Source organism: Buteo buteo, chromosome 26 (genome assembly GCF_964188355.1).
Source record: "Buteo buteo chromosome 26, bButBut1.hap1.1, whole genome shotgun sequence".
NCBI classification, from domain to species: Eukaryota; Metazoa; Chordata; class Aves; order Accipitriformes; family Accipitridae; genus Buteo; species Buteo buteo.
In genome coordinates, this window is record NC_134196.1 from 6,651,093 (window position 1) to 6,664,931 (window position 13,839).

At 37.8% G+C, this 13,839-nt stretch overlaps 1 protein-coding gene across 2 annotated transcripts in view; it reads left to right on the forward strand.

Moving 5' to 3' along the window:
• The window catches only part of KITLG (KIT ligand), a 57,428-nt gene that overhangs the window by 12,298 nt on the left and 31,291 nt on the right, over positions 1-13,839 (forward strand). The gene's annotated exons all lie outside the window — the stretch shown is intronic.

Here is a 13,839-nt window from a genome sequence, read left to right on the forward strand (position 1 = left end):
GCAGGTCGAGAAACATATAAACTCTAATGCTTTTATGCTAGTGATAGTAAGCTGTCTTGAAAAAAAGTCCTGGTTGCCCTATCAGAAAAAAAGAATATCACAGAAATAGTGGTCCTAAAATAGGCAAAAGCGTTATTTTGAAACAATGTGCATATGAAGGGGGACTGAAATCTGAGAGCAAGAAACTACTGAGTGATATGCAAGTAGCAGAGAGAATGATTACTGGACATTACTGATCCTTTCTTGGTACAAGAGCAAAGAAATATTTAACACAATTGAAAGTCAGAAGATGCTAAAGCAGGCAGTGCTACCTTCACACATAATTACCAGTCTGGAAAGCTTTTTGTCACTAGATATAATATGGCTTGAAATGCAGCTTGATAAATGTCAGAGTGAGCCCAAGAGGTCACTTCCACCAAAGGGGGTAGTCCTGGTCTTCTCATCCTTGCACATCTCTTCTCCTCCTCCACTCATTCCTCAGGGATTAGTTTTCTGTCTCTGAGCTGAATTGGCTAGTCACTGTCTGTGGATTTACTGATTGCGGAGGGGTCGGGTGAATGTCAGAGCGAGGGAAGCTGGGGAGGAGATGCTGAGAGCCCTCTCTCAGCAGCAGGGAGCTGTTAGATTGCTTCAGACCATCTCATTAACCTCAAGTGAAGGAAAAAAGGATTATACACTTAAGTAGGTAAAAAGCTGTGGTTACTTTAGTTTACACTTTGAGCATGAAAGTTTGCTTATCTTCTAATTCATGCAATTAAGAAGAAATTTGCAAATAGGCAATATATTCTGTAAGTGTGAATGATCAGGCTTCTTCAGTTTTCTGTGGCTACCAGACTGATCATGTACTGATCTGACACTTCATATTTTCCAAATCTTCATTGCCTTAATTGCACAAGTCAGATTTGGCCTAATTATAAACTTAGTTTCATACACAACCATCTGCCAAAATTACCATCTGTAACAATTCAGCCTTTAGTTTTGGGAAAAGGAAAACCCTTTGAAATATATTGTAGCTGAACTCCAATTACATGTGTAAGCAATGACAGCTGAGACATTTATACTGAAAGATCTTTCTTTTAGCACATGAGTATGAATGGTTAGAACTCGTAAAATTTTATGCAGTGCTGACATGTTGCATAACTCTAACCACTGAAAGACAGTGGAGTTTCCATGGACCATGCCTGAAAGATGCTCTTGTCCAGTACTTCAGCATGAACAGGAAAAGGCACTTAAAAGTATGTCCTCCCCTTTTAGGGGTGCATAGGAATTCAAAATATACTTCAGTTTCTGCTGCAGTAATGCAGTCACTGGCTTTTTATGTTACAGGAAGCATTTTGATCAGTCCCATCCCATTTTTGCCATCTTCAGCTTGTATTGTCCTGAAACAACCTTATCTATTGCTTCAAAGCTCTAAAATGGCCATTCTGGCAATTTGCTTTCTTTAAAAAGAAAAAAAAAACCAAAAACCAAAACATAATAATTTCAGAAAGAACTTCTAAAATTAACAATGGCATGAAGCATTTTAGTAAATCATGAAAAAGGAATTGATGTTCATTTTCTGTGGTAAAAAGATGTGCAGTTGGAATAATAATCACTTAGGTATTTTTGACATATGGAAATGTTTTCAATTTAGATCAAAAACTTTAAAAAGTAGTTGATTTGTTCTTAGTAATATACCAACATAATTGCTTTAAGACAAGGCATAATGTATTTGTAATTCCATCTTGCTGAGGTAAATGGCTTATTGCCTGCCCAGTGCTTATGTTGTCTTGCAAGCATACTTAAATGTTTTGAAGATTAGTTGCTAATTTGATGTGTCAGTTACCTGATTTGTCTGCAGTCCCACAAGCTGTAACTTCAAGGCATTTGAGATTAATCTCATCCATCAGTGTATCACTTTGGATAAATATTGTTTTCACAAAATATATAGATTTGTTCTTAATGTACTATATTTTAGTAACAGTGTAAATGTAAGATTGTGTTATTCTTTCACAGATCATTACCTTAAAGCTAAATTGTTCACTTTGGGTTTGAGTATGTATAGGAAAGAATCTGATTCAAATTATATAGGAAATTAAATGCTGTCTAAGAGCTTAGATCATTTTTTGGAAGTAAAATTATTTACTGGGTAGCTTACATAAATACATATGAGACAACTGGGGTGAAATCAGGATCTGAAGTGAAAAAAATTTTTTTCCAGTCAGAAAATTATTTAAATCTGGTTTTGGTTTACTCTGTTATTTGGAAACAGCTGAGAGAAACTAGCATGATTCTCACAAACATTTCTTGGTGCACTAATACATACAGCTCAGCTTGTCAGGTATAGTGATGAGAAGTACAAGATCTAATGAAATATTGAAAATGAATAGTTTTAAATAGGTCTAGGGAGAATGTAAACCTAGCAATGTTGTTTCTGATGGGCTCATTTGATCATTTACATCAAAAGCTTCATTTGATTATTGACAAATGTGCAGTCATATGCTCCAAGTTTTTTGAATGGTAAGATTTAAACTTACACATTTCCCAGGGAAATATCACAACAGACCTTCTGGTTAACTAACTACTGTATCAAGAAATGCTATGTAAATGAACAAAGAGCAATAGGATTTTTATTGTGACAAATAAGTTCAACATGCTCAAAGTCCTCAGGGTTTTTCCTGCATCTCTGGATAAAAGAAGACAAAAATTTAGCACCAAAGCTAGGAGACGCAGGTTTCATTTTTCACTTTTGTTGTTTTTTTAGTATGCTGGCTTTTCAATGGCTTGCCTGTAGGTGCTTTTAATCTTTTCCCCTGAAAAATTATCTTCCAGAAACCTCCTGCAGTTTTTGTAAAAAAATGACTATAGATTATTGTTAAAATGTCTGCGGTGGCTCTTCATGGGGCCAGAAGCCAACTTCATTGCCTAACAACATGTGTTTTGTTGGAAACAGAATATGGTGTGGAAAGGGTTATGTATTTGTTTTAAAACTCAAACTGTTTCTAACAAACTAGGCACTGTTATGTTACATTTTCCTCTGAATATTCACTTATGGTACATACTAGGTCTTCTATTGACTTAGCATAGGGTTTTGTATGCAAGATGCTTGTAAAGCACTACATTAAATCTGTAAAGCCACATTTCTAAATCAAATACAGGCATATGTATACAGGTATACAGGCACATCATTAATAGACATTATGTCCAATATAGTAAATTTCTTGATGAAATGAGAAATAGTGAGAAGGAGCAGAAACTCAAGCTTCACTATGGAAGACCATGACCCGGCCCTGTTTCTGCAGTTGTGTAATCACACTTTCATCCCACAGTAGAGCAGTGTGTGAAGAATACTTTTCATCCTTGTTACTTGCTCCAAGGGAATCATGTAGGTTTAGAGTAATGCTTATAAAAGTATCTTTTGAATTCCAAAAGACTGAGTAACAGCTTTTGTGATTATGTTCAAAATTTTAGGTGTCACTACTGATGATGGAAGGAAACCTAAAATATCCCTTAAGTATTTCCCAAAAGATCTGAGATTTAAAGCAGCTGAAAAGGAGAATGATCTTTCATCAATGTAGATGGTGTTGAAAACTTTGACCAAAGGTTTCACTAAATATATGGTTGGTTTGGGTTTTTTTAATCTCTTCAAAATACAAAATCGCTTTCCTCACCAACATTTTACAAGAGAAAAATACATGTTGCATCATAATTTGCTAAGTTACCAACCGAGTTTTTGGGGGATCAAAGTAAAAACTTCTCAGTTCTGGTGCACTGAAATGTCCTGTTCCAAGCCTTTTTAAGTTGATGCAGGTGCTACTGTCTGGAATGTATGCAGAGAAGCCAGCTTTTATGTGGGTAAATTGGGAATACCTGTTATGTCAACTGGTATTTATCACTGGGAGAAACTGCTCTGACCAGTGAGGACTGATCCATTTAAAAGTTGCATGACTTAGTGTCACTCCACTTTAGAAGCAACCACCTGGCTGGATACTGCATCCATTGCAATAGACACAAGATTGCGCAGTAAGAGGTAGGGTAATCCTCCATTGACATTTGCTGGAGAGGAGAGCCTGTAAAAGCTGAGCTGCTATAGAGAGTAAATAGATACAGTTTCTAATCTGAGAGGAGGTAAGAGGGAATGCTTTGTTTTCCATGAGTCTTTGGTTTTTTATGTTGCTTCTGTGTCATGGAGCACAGGAAGTCAGAAGGGCTTTTTAATTAGGCCTAATGAAGACTCAGATAGCAGGCTTGATCTCCATAAATACAGTAAGAGAACAAATGGGAAAGTTGGGAGTATAAATACATAAGCAAAGGAGCAGTGTTGCCATGAGAACACATTGATGTAAACTGCTATCAGTAGGCTTAAACTGGACAGTACAAGAAGGCATTTAACCATTGGAACATGAGGATCTGGAACAATTTCCCAAGATTCACTTTGAATATGGTGTTCAGTTTTGGGCCCCTCACTACAAGAAAGACACTGAGGTGCTGGAGCCTGTCCAGAGAAGGGTAACGAAGCTGGTGAAGGGTCTAGAGCACAAGTCTTATGAGGAGCGGCTGAGGGAACGGGGCTTGTGTAGCCTGGAGAACAGGAGGCTGAGGGGAGACCTTATCGTTCTCTACAACTACCTGAAAGGAGGCCGTAGTGAGGTGGGTGCTGGTCTCTTCTCCCAAGTAACAAGTGACAGGACAAGAGGAAACAGCCTCAAGTTGCACCAGGGGAGGTTTAGATGGTATATTAGGAAAAATTTCTTCACTGAAAGGGTTATCAAGCATTGGAAGAGGACGTCCAGGGAAGTGCTTGAGTCACCATCCCTGGAGGTATTTAGAAGACATGTAGACGTGGTGCTTAGGGACATGGTTTAGTGGTGGACTTGGCAGTGTTAGGTTTATGGTTGGGCTCGAGGATCTTAAGGGTCTTTTCCAGCCTAAATGACTCTATGATTCAATGATTATTCCCTCCACTCCCACTTGACTCCTCCACTCCTATTTGCTCTTATCCAGTCCCATTACAAATGTAACCTGTCTGTGGTGTCAAAGGAGTGCGATATAACACAACTGTTATCTGGAGCCTACCTATCCCAGGAATTACCTGAAGCCCCCAGTGACTTTGAAAACTGATACTTGCTGTGGAATGGGGCAAGTAAAGTCAATCAGGAGACTTATGCTCCAGGAATACCAGTTTTTTCATTGCCTGTTCAGGAGGACTGCCTAGACCTATCCTTGTATGATGGAATTCAGGTTACTGGTATCATTTGCCTTAGTAGTAGATGATACTAGAGCTTTTCTGGATGCACTGCAGAGTACCACATTTGCCTGATGTTGGTCGTGAGATCTTCACAATGGCAGAGGGACTCAGGAAAGCTGCTGGAGCTCGTTCCCGTGATCTTTATCATGATACAAACCATATCATTTATGCAACCTCTGTTTCTCACCTTATCCTGAGTGCTCTTGTAGACCACCAATATAGACAACAGCTGTAAAATGTCAGGAAATGAATAGTCTCATGATATATAGTACAGTACTGATGTGAAAAAATATCATCCTTCTGTCCTGTCAAAGCTTATACTGGTGTTGGCATATCTGAGAGATCCGAACAGTGTTGTTTAATAGCATCTAAGCTCATAATTGTGAGGATGTAATACAATTAAGGTAGGTGGATGAAACACACTTAATCTCAACTGCACTGGCATCCAATTTTAGTCTGTGTTCAGCAATTATCCTTTTGTAATGAGGTCTCTCATATTGAGCAGGTCAGAGAACTTAGTTCTGAATTTATATCCCTATAAAGATCCAGGCCCTATCAGGGATGGTATCAAAGAAATTCAGAGTTCAGAAACAGAACAGTGTCTTTCTGAGGACATGTCTTTGGTTTACAACCAAGTGGACCAGTCTGTGATTTGTATTTCAAAAGTCATCCTCTACTTATACAAGAAAGTATAAAAGGATTGAAAAGAAAAACAAGAAAAAAAATGCCTAAAAACCTTTTAATTTTGTATAAGAATATTTTTTTCCTGATGTTCTCTTTCCAAAGGCTAAAGCATGAACTGAAAACTCTTCAGATTTATAATACAGTTTACTTTCTAGCACAGTTTATGTGCATGACAGAAAGAATACACTTAATCTGTTGTAATTCATACTACAAGTAAAATACTAGGGAGGACAGAGACATTTTCATCATGTGCATGAGTTTTGTATGCCATTGTATGCCAAGTATCAAAATAGCTGATGATTTCAATGTTCTTGATTTTTTTTTTAATTTTTTTTTTGATTTGTCAGTGTAGTAGTTCTCCTAACCCAAATTCCATGTACTTTGTAGCAGATGGTAAGAATTAAAGATCCAGCACAGAATTTCTGTAATTCTTATTCCATTTCCTTTACTGGTGCTTGAAGGTTGATGATTAAGAAGGGTGGCTCTGTATACATTTTCATTATAATTCAAAAGAATATTCAAGATAGTGGATTTTTTTTGCACAAACTTGGCAAACAAGGAAGACATCTGAAATAGATCTTTAAAAACAATCTTTAATTGTTTTACTTAAAAGAATGTCTTTTCATTCCCTGAGGAAGACAGATCATCCACCTCCATACAGTGTGAGAATCTTGTCCTCCCTGCCAAGATAAACTTGTATCTTACTTTGCCTTCCCCTTTCAATTACTTAAAAATACCATTGGATTTCTGCTAGAAAAATCTTGTAAGTTCCCAGGAAGATGGGGGGAAGACAGCTTCCTATTTGGAGTTTGTGGGAGGTTTTGAGTCAACTGAAGTCTGGACTTCTGCTTATTTCTGTTTTGATTGTGTAGGTATTTTGAATCTCAATGTGTCCATTAAGAGGACAAGTAATATTGGTCTTTATCACTCTAACATGGGATAGAAAAATGTAAAATTTCAGTACCAGTCCTGGATGATTATAATGGAACTTTACAAGGAGGGGGAAAAAAATATCTCTTGCCAGTGCATATGTCCTAAAAAGACTGTGCTAAATGCAGAACCTCTGAAGATCTTCATAATCTCTGATGATGACTTGAAAGGAAGATGTCTTTCAAAATATATGGGTATTTTTATTTTTAATGTTTCTTCCAATTGGAAACATTTTTGTCCATAAAACTCCTCGTTCTTTGCAGAACTAGAATGCCACCTGATGGATGATTATCAGTAAATATTTATTTGGCCACTGTTAACACAAGCTCCAGAGGCAACATTCATATGTAATTACCTGTCTCTTGGTAAATTCCCTTCCCGGTGTTTGGGAACTAAACAAACCGGCTGTCATCCAGGACAGATTTAGGATGCATGGAAACTTCTTGGATCCTTGATTGTCAAGTGAGATTAAAAAGTGGACAAAATTTATTATGGAACAGATAACATTTTTAAAGAGCCACAGCCAACATTTTTAGAACAGCCAAATATTTTAAGTTAGTATCCTTACAGTGATGGAAAATAAATACATTAATTTACACATTAAAAACACTGTTTTGTAGTTTACTGAATGTAACTACAAAATACCTGGATTGCATTGATTTGCAAGGCAAATCTATATCAATTTATACTTTGTCTTGCTTAGCTTGGTCATCTTGGTTCCAGTTGAAACACAGAAACCAAACACACCAGGAGTTTGGTTGCACCTTACTAAGTGCAACAGTAGCACGTTTTCTGGAGCAGCCTGCTGCTTCTGCCTGTGTCAAGGATTGCTGGAAGGGCTAGAGGATGATAGCAATTGGCCTGAGGTTGCATGAAATGAAGTTGGCGTATCTTCTAAGCAGCTTCTAACTTTTCCCAAGATCTGGATGGTGGGAAAGAATAGTGTGATTCATCATTTTCTCAGCACAGTAAGACCATATATCTTAAATTCGTCTGTCTCAGGAAAAAGATGTGCATAACTTGACAGAACTGGAGAATGGTTTCTCCTTCCAGCTGAAGAAAAAGTAATGAGGAAAAAGGAGCTTGGCATTAGCATTTAACAGATTTGGGGCTATTTTTATCCACTGACCTGAATAGAACTATTTCTGATAGATTAACAGTGTACCTTAGAAGGGAACAAGTTCTGCAAGCATCTGGATACAGCAATTGGCTTTTCCTTTGCACATGTGGCTGGTGGAGTCCAGGAAGTGCCACTTTAGCATTCTACCACCAAATAAGCAATTAGCTGAAAAATCCTGTTCTTCTCAGCTGTCATTAGGCATTCCAGAAGTCCCCCATGGGAAAGCAAGTGAGCGTGCAAAGGTTAGGGGGAAGAGGTTTTATGGTTGGGAACATCATGGAAAGGCAAATACAGAATTGTCACAAGAAGATCAAACAGCTGTGAAAGCAGGTTGGCCATTGAACTCATTTGAATGTAGGGGGCAATGACACCTTTCCCTGCTTATGTTTGTAACAATAACTCATTAATTTCCTTCCCCTTTACCCCATGAAGTACCCTTGTATTGTGTATTTTAGATATTATATGCAGAACTGGATAGAAGAGTATTCTGCATTTTGTAAATTCTGTGTTTAGTAAAACTGAATATGTGTTCAAATATTTCTTGTCTAAAACACTCCAAAACTTAGTCTGAAAAAGTGACCAGCATTTCTGTAGTCTGTGTTTAAATCAGAATCCAAATAAATTACTCTGATACTCCGAGATGAATTTTGTTTACTTTTATCATCATTCTCTGTACTACTCATCATTGTTAAAAAAGTAAAGAATAATATCAGTCACTAGAAGAGCATACATCTGCTTTTTGTAATCATAACAAAGGATGTAGGGTGTGATCCAGAGATTTTTAGGTGTCTCACCCCAGCAGGGTGACTCACTGAGCTGGAGTTAGCCTCTGTTTTGTTCAATGGACTGCCAAAAGGTTGCTCAACAAAACTCACATGTTGACTGGGGAGCTTCCCAGAAGTTAAGGTGCCCAGATGGAGGAGCATGTGCGAGACGAGGATACACACAAACGTTCTGATGCCTGTGTAGTGAACATGTCTTTTTTTTTTTTTTTTTTTTCCTTACATAATGGCTTGCTGGTATAAAATGCATAAATGCTCTGAAAAATAAGGGTCAGAAATACCAGTGTAGCCCCATGTTGCCCCTTCTGGCCAGGAAGCCATCATAAGCGGGAAAGTACCACCAGTGGTTATTACAAGGTAGATATCAGAGGAACAGATCCCAACTCCCGTGAGTTGGAATTACCTTGGTTAGAGGAAATTTAACCGAGGTCTGTCACTCATCAGTGAGCATCCTAGTTGATAGGCTATTATATTCAGTAAGACTAGTGCCAGTCTTTTGAAGGACAGTGATGGGTGTACGCTGGACTTAATGCTTCAACTAAACATTATTCAGGGTTCTTGGCAGTGGTTCCTCCAACTACACTGAAGTTATCTCTTAGGTGCCTGAGAGCGTGTAGGGACCTTTCCAGTTCCAAATGTCCTTGCCAGAATACTTCACTGATTCCAGAACTAGGTGGCCACAGGTGCGTGACTTTTTTTTCCACACTTAACTTCTTTGGGGCCTGAGCAATATTTAGCATTTCAGTGGTATTTAGGCACAGCCATTTAGAGTAGTAAAGTTAGCGCTGTCATTTGCGTGGGTGAAGGTATTGCTGAATACCATGAAAATGGGAATTGGATTACATTCTGTGTAAATGCTCTTCAATTTTAAGATTTTTCCACACTGACATTAAATTTCTTAACTGATTAAAGACAGTTCTTCCATGACTTTAATAATCTCTATCACAGCTAACTAACTAAATAGATAGTAGACATATGAAAGAATTATTGTGCTTTTATGTTTCTGGATGCTTTGTGGTTAAAAAAAAAAGACAATAAATATCTTTTCTTGCCATTTTCATTTTCTCTGAATCTTCTTACAAAAGGCTTTTTAAGGCATAAGTGTGAACATGAAGTTAGCTATCCGTGACTGACCAACCAGTATTGTCTATGGCAGAAGTTTACAAGCTGTGCCTCAGCAAAGTAGCATGCAAACACTGCCTGAGGAGCTAATATCAAGAGATGTTCCTACCCCAGCATTAGCAGAAGTAAAAAATAAATTTGGGAAGCCTGGCCCAGGGTGAATATTGTTCCACCTTGGCAGCTAACCCTACTGTAGCTGTGGCTTAGTTGTGGTTAATTGGATGATTTGCTCAAGAAACTGGGCTAAAAATTCTCTGGCTAACATGATTTGCATGCAAGAAATTTTATAGTGAAAAACCCATTCATCTGTGTAGTTACTACCTGTCCCTGTACTTAATGGGGGTTTTTTTTGTGTTTTATTATTTGCCTTTTTTTTTTGCTGTTGATTTGTCCCTACTTACGATACAATTGTTATCAGTACAAACTAGATATTTGGAAATGTCCAGACTTTCCAATGTTTGGCTTATTTAGCAATGTGGTGTTCCCCTTGCTGGTTCCACTTAAGGAATTAGCTGAACATTAACCAGTGTGATTGAGTATCTTTGATAGCATACTGTGAAAAAGATGCTAAAACACTCATTCAGCAGCCTTTGTCAACACTCCAAATCATAAATGAGGAACATAAATGAAAAAGTTGTTGATTTACAACTGAAAGCGTGGCCTTCAACACATTGGATCACTAGCTTAAGCCTCTAAAATGCTGTTAACTGAAATTATAGATTGTGGCTTATAAGTAATAGTAAAAATTATTTGCAGAATGATCAAAAGTGTATACTTGAAATATTTGACTTATTCTTTCCAGTCTAATCATTATTTTTTTCCCTTTCAGAACAGCAACTTAAATATTCAGTACTTAAGGTCTTGATTTCAGAATATAAAACCAACTGAATAATATTTGAGCCAAAAATAGGAAGAGGCCCTTTGGTATACAGGTCTGCCTTCTGTCTGCCATATATCTTCAACTTAGTGCTAGTAGGTGATGTGTGATTAAATCCTGTGGCCAGCTTTGAAAATCCCATTTTAGCTTAGAAGTAATTATATATGGAAATCTGTTATGAGTGCTATGTGGATAACTTTCATTTATGCTTAGTAAAGTGTAAAACTGGAATCTCTATTTATAAAGCTGTTGTTTAAGGTTCCCTTTTGTTCTGTCCTTGATTTAATTCAGTCTATTCAAGTTTTGCTCAAACAGCAGGTTTGGTCATTAGTAAATAACAAAAATAGCTTAGCTCTTTGATCTCTACAGTCCTTACATACAATGTGCCTGTAGGTATGTGTAATATAAATATTTGGTAAGTGCAAATAATTAAAAGATTTTGGATAATAGGCATGTTGAAACTAGCAGTATTTTGCAGATTTTCAGTTCCTGTTGGATGGCACAGGGACCAAATAAGCAAGAAAAACCTCAAATAATTAAAAAATTTACAAAGCATTTGTTTTTAATAGCAGTTATAAAAATTACTATGCATTTAGATCCCATTATTTACATAGGAAAAAATTGTATTCTTATTGATTTGCATAATTATAAAATGTGTAGTGATTTTAAGCTTCATGTATGGGTCACCTTTAGATCCAGAAGCATGAAAATTGGCAAGATGCATCAGAGTTCTGGTTTTACTTGGAGTGTGCTGCTGCTTTTATTAATATTACTCAGTTGATGTGGCAAAAAAGTAATTCCAGTTAAAGAGTTTTTTTTACTTTTTTGATTCTTAGACTGTTAGGTTAAACATTTCCTATGACAGTGACACAAGTCAGTGAACAAACCCCACCTTCCTTTACATACTAGTCAATATTGAGGAACCCAGTGAAGAAATCAGCGGTTTCTGGCGTGGACTCCATCTCCAAAGAACACGTCAGGGAAACATCCCTGAAACTCAGCAAGTGTAACTGCTAGTGTACTCTTTAACTCTGAAGGTAGAACTACTCTTTCTTTAATTCTTGAAAGCAGTATAATTAGTCCATTTTGGAGCTGGCTGTCACTAACTTCTCGCCTTTGTTCCAAAAATCGCAGTGGGGAAGTAGTCTGAAGTTGAGGACCCCTTTGGTTTCCTCTGTGATTCTAGAGAATATGTGAGGAGAGGGAGATGTTTCTTTGACCACTTAAAGCTAGTTCTTAAACAACTTTGAGCTCTTATACGCTGCAAGGAACTCTCAAAGGTCCTTTCAGTAGCAGGATCTTTGTTGCATCTCCCCACAGCTTGAGTTGTTCATATATATATATAACTGCAAAGCTTTGTATAGCATAAGATACAGAGGTTTTGTAAGAAAGATTAAGTACCTAAATTCAAGTTAGGTGTTTATTCTCAATTCTTCACATACGTAATTACTCTCAATAATTATTTGTACAAACACTCAATTAAAAGTATTTCTAAATGCTAGTTATGTTGAAGCAAGAGGCTTCTCAAAACACATGCTGCATATTGCATGTGTACTTTGCTTAGAATATTTTTGATTTCTTTGTGTGTAAGTCTACCCATCATCATGATCCTGTGGTGTTTGAAGGTACAGTTTAGGAAAAGCTGAGTACAGGCTCCACCAAAACGGGCAGTCCTGGCTTGTCCTATCTGTAACAGAGCATTTCTGCTGTCTCAGTTACCTGGATCAGAATACTGATCTATGTGAAAAATAGCACAGGAAGACAAAATGGAAATTGTCTGCCTGGTACAGCTGGCTAAACTATCTCACCAGTGCCAGTGCAAGAGGTGGGGGGAAGAGGCTGGATTGTTTTTTCCAGCAGCAACCCACGCTGGTTTTACCTAAATTAATCAGGAAGCTATATTCTAAGAAAGCAAATGACCAGTTTTACTTGAGATGTAAGATACATACAAGGTTTAAGAGATATAAGATACAGTAAAGGTATTTACTTGTCATTTAAGAGCTCTAGGTAAAGTGCTTGGCACTGTTCCATCATGCTTATGTAGCTCCCAAGCGATGTTTATCATCATGCTTTCTTAAAGCCCTGAGGTTACTATAATGATACTTAATCTTTTAAATCTGTGATTTTCTCTCCCTGCTTTCCTAGAGAGCTTCGTCTGTGTTGTTTGATTTGCTTTGGTCTTAAACAGAAAGGTTGGATAGCATTTGAAGGCAAGGCTGGAGACAGGAGCTCTCTACATGTCACAGGCAGGCTGGGAGGCATCTTGGTTCGTGCAAAAGCAAATTCTGGTCTCAGTCCTGCCCTCGTGGAGGCTCAGGAGCCTGCACAGGCAAATTCCATACTTGCAGTAAATGTACACCATCATCGGCTCTTGCTGACAGCTTCAGTCAGCTGGCACAAGAAGCTTCACAACCCGAGGCAACTTTTGATTATCCATAACTTAAATGCTTTAACATTCTGGAAATAAAGATCTGCAGCTTAAACTTGGCACGGGGCTCTGTGGGAAACCAGTGAAGCACAAGGAACAACAGAAGGCGAGGAAGTTCAGGCAGTGTAGCCAAGGAGACACCCAGGTGCATCGCAGCTAGTTATCTGGTGCTTTTCTGGCTGAGTCTCACAAGCCCGTGTGAGTACATTGCATTGCTGTTCCTAATAGGATTTAGGAGGGGAATGTAGTGCCAAAGCCAAGCTGCCCCTCCTGAGAGGCCAGGGCATGTCACTTAGAGAAAATGTATTGGATTGCTGCTGGAGGTCTCAGTATTTGGGCAGAGGCCAGTTGTGGTTTTGCTTGCAGTTTAAGTACCCAAATGTAATGTCTGTGATTATGAACTTTCTCCTTTTATCTTGCTGTGGTCTGATATAATTTTGTTCCTTATCAACCATTATCACATTAGAGGCAAAGGTTTATCAAATACCTTATTGGGTGAATGACAAGCATTTAGTTAGCTTTATGCTGCTGATGAAGAATATTGCAAAGTTTGTCTTTCTCTCTTCTTTGGTATCTGTAAACTTTGCAGAAACCCACCTCAGCAGGATCCTGTGGAAGTAATCTGATGGCTCAATACCAGGTTTTCCATTATTACACTAAAGGTACTTT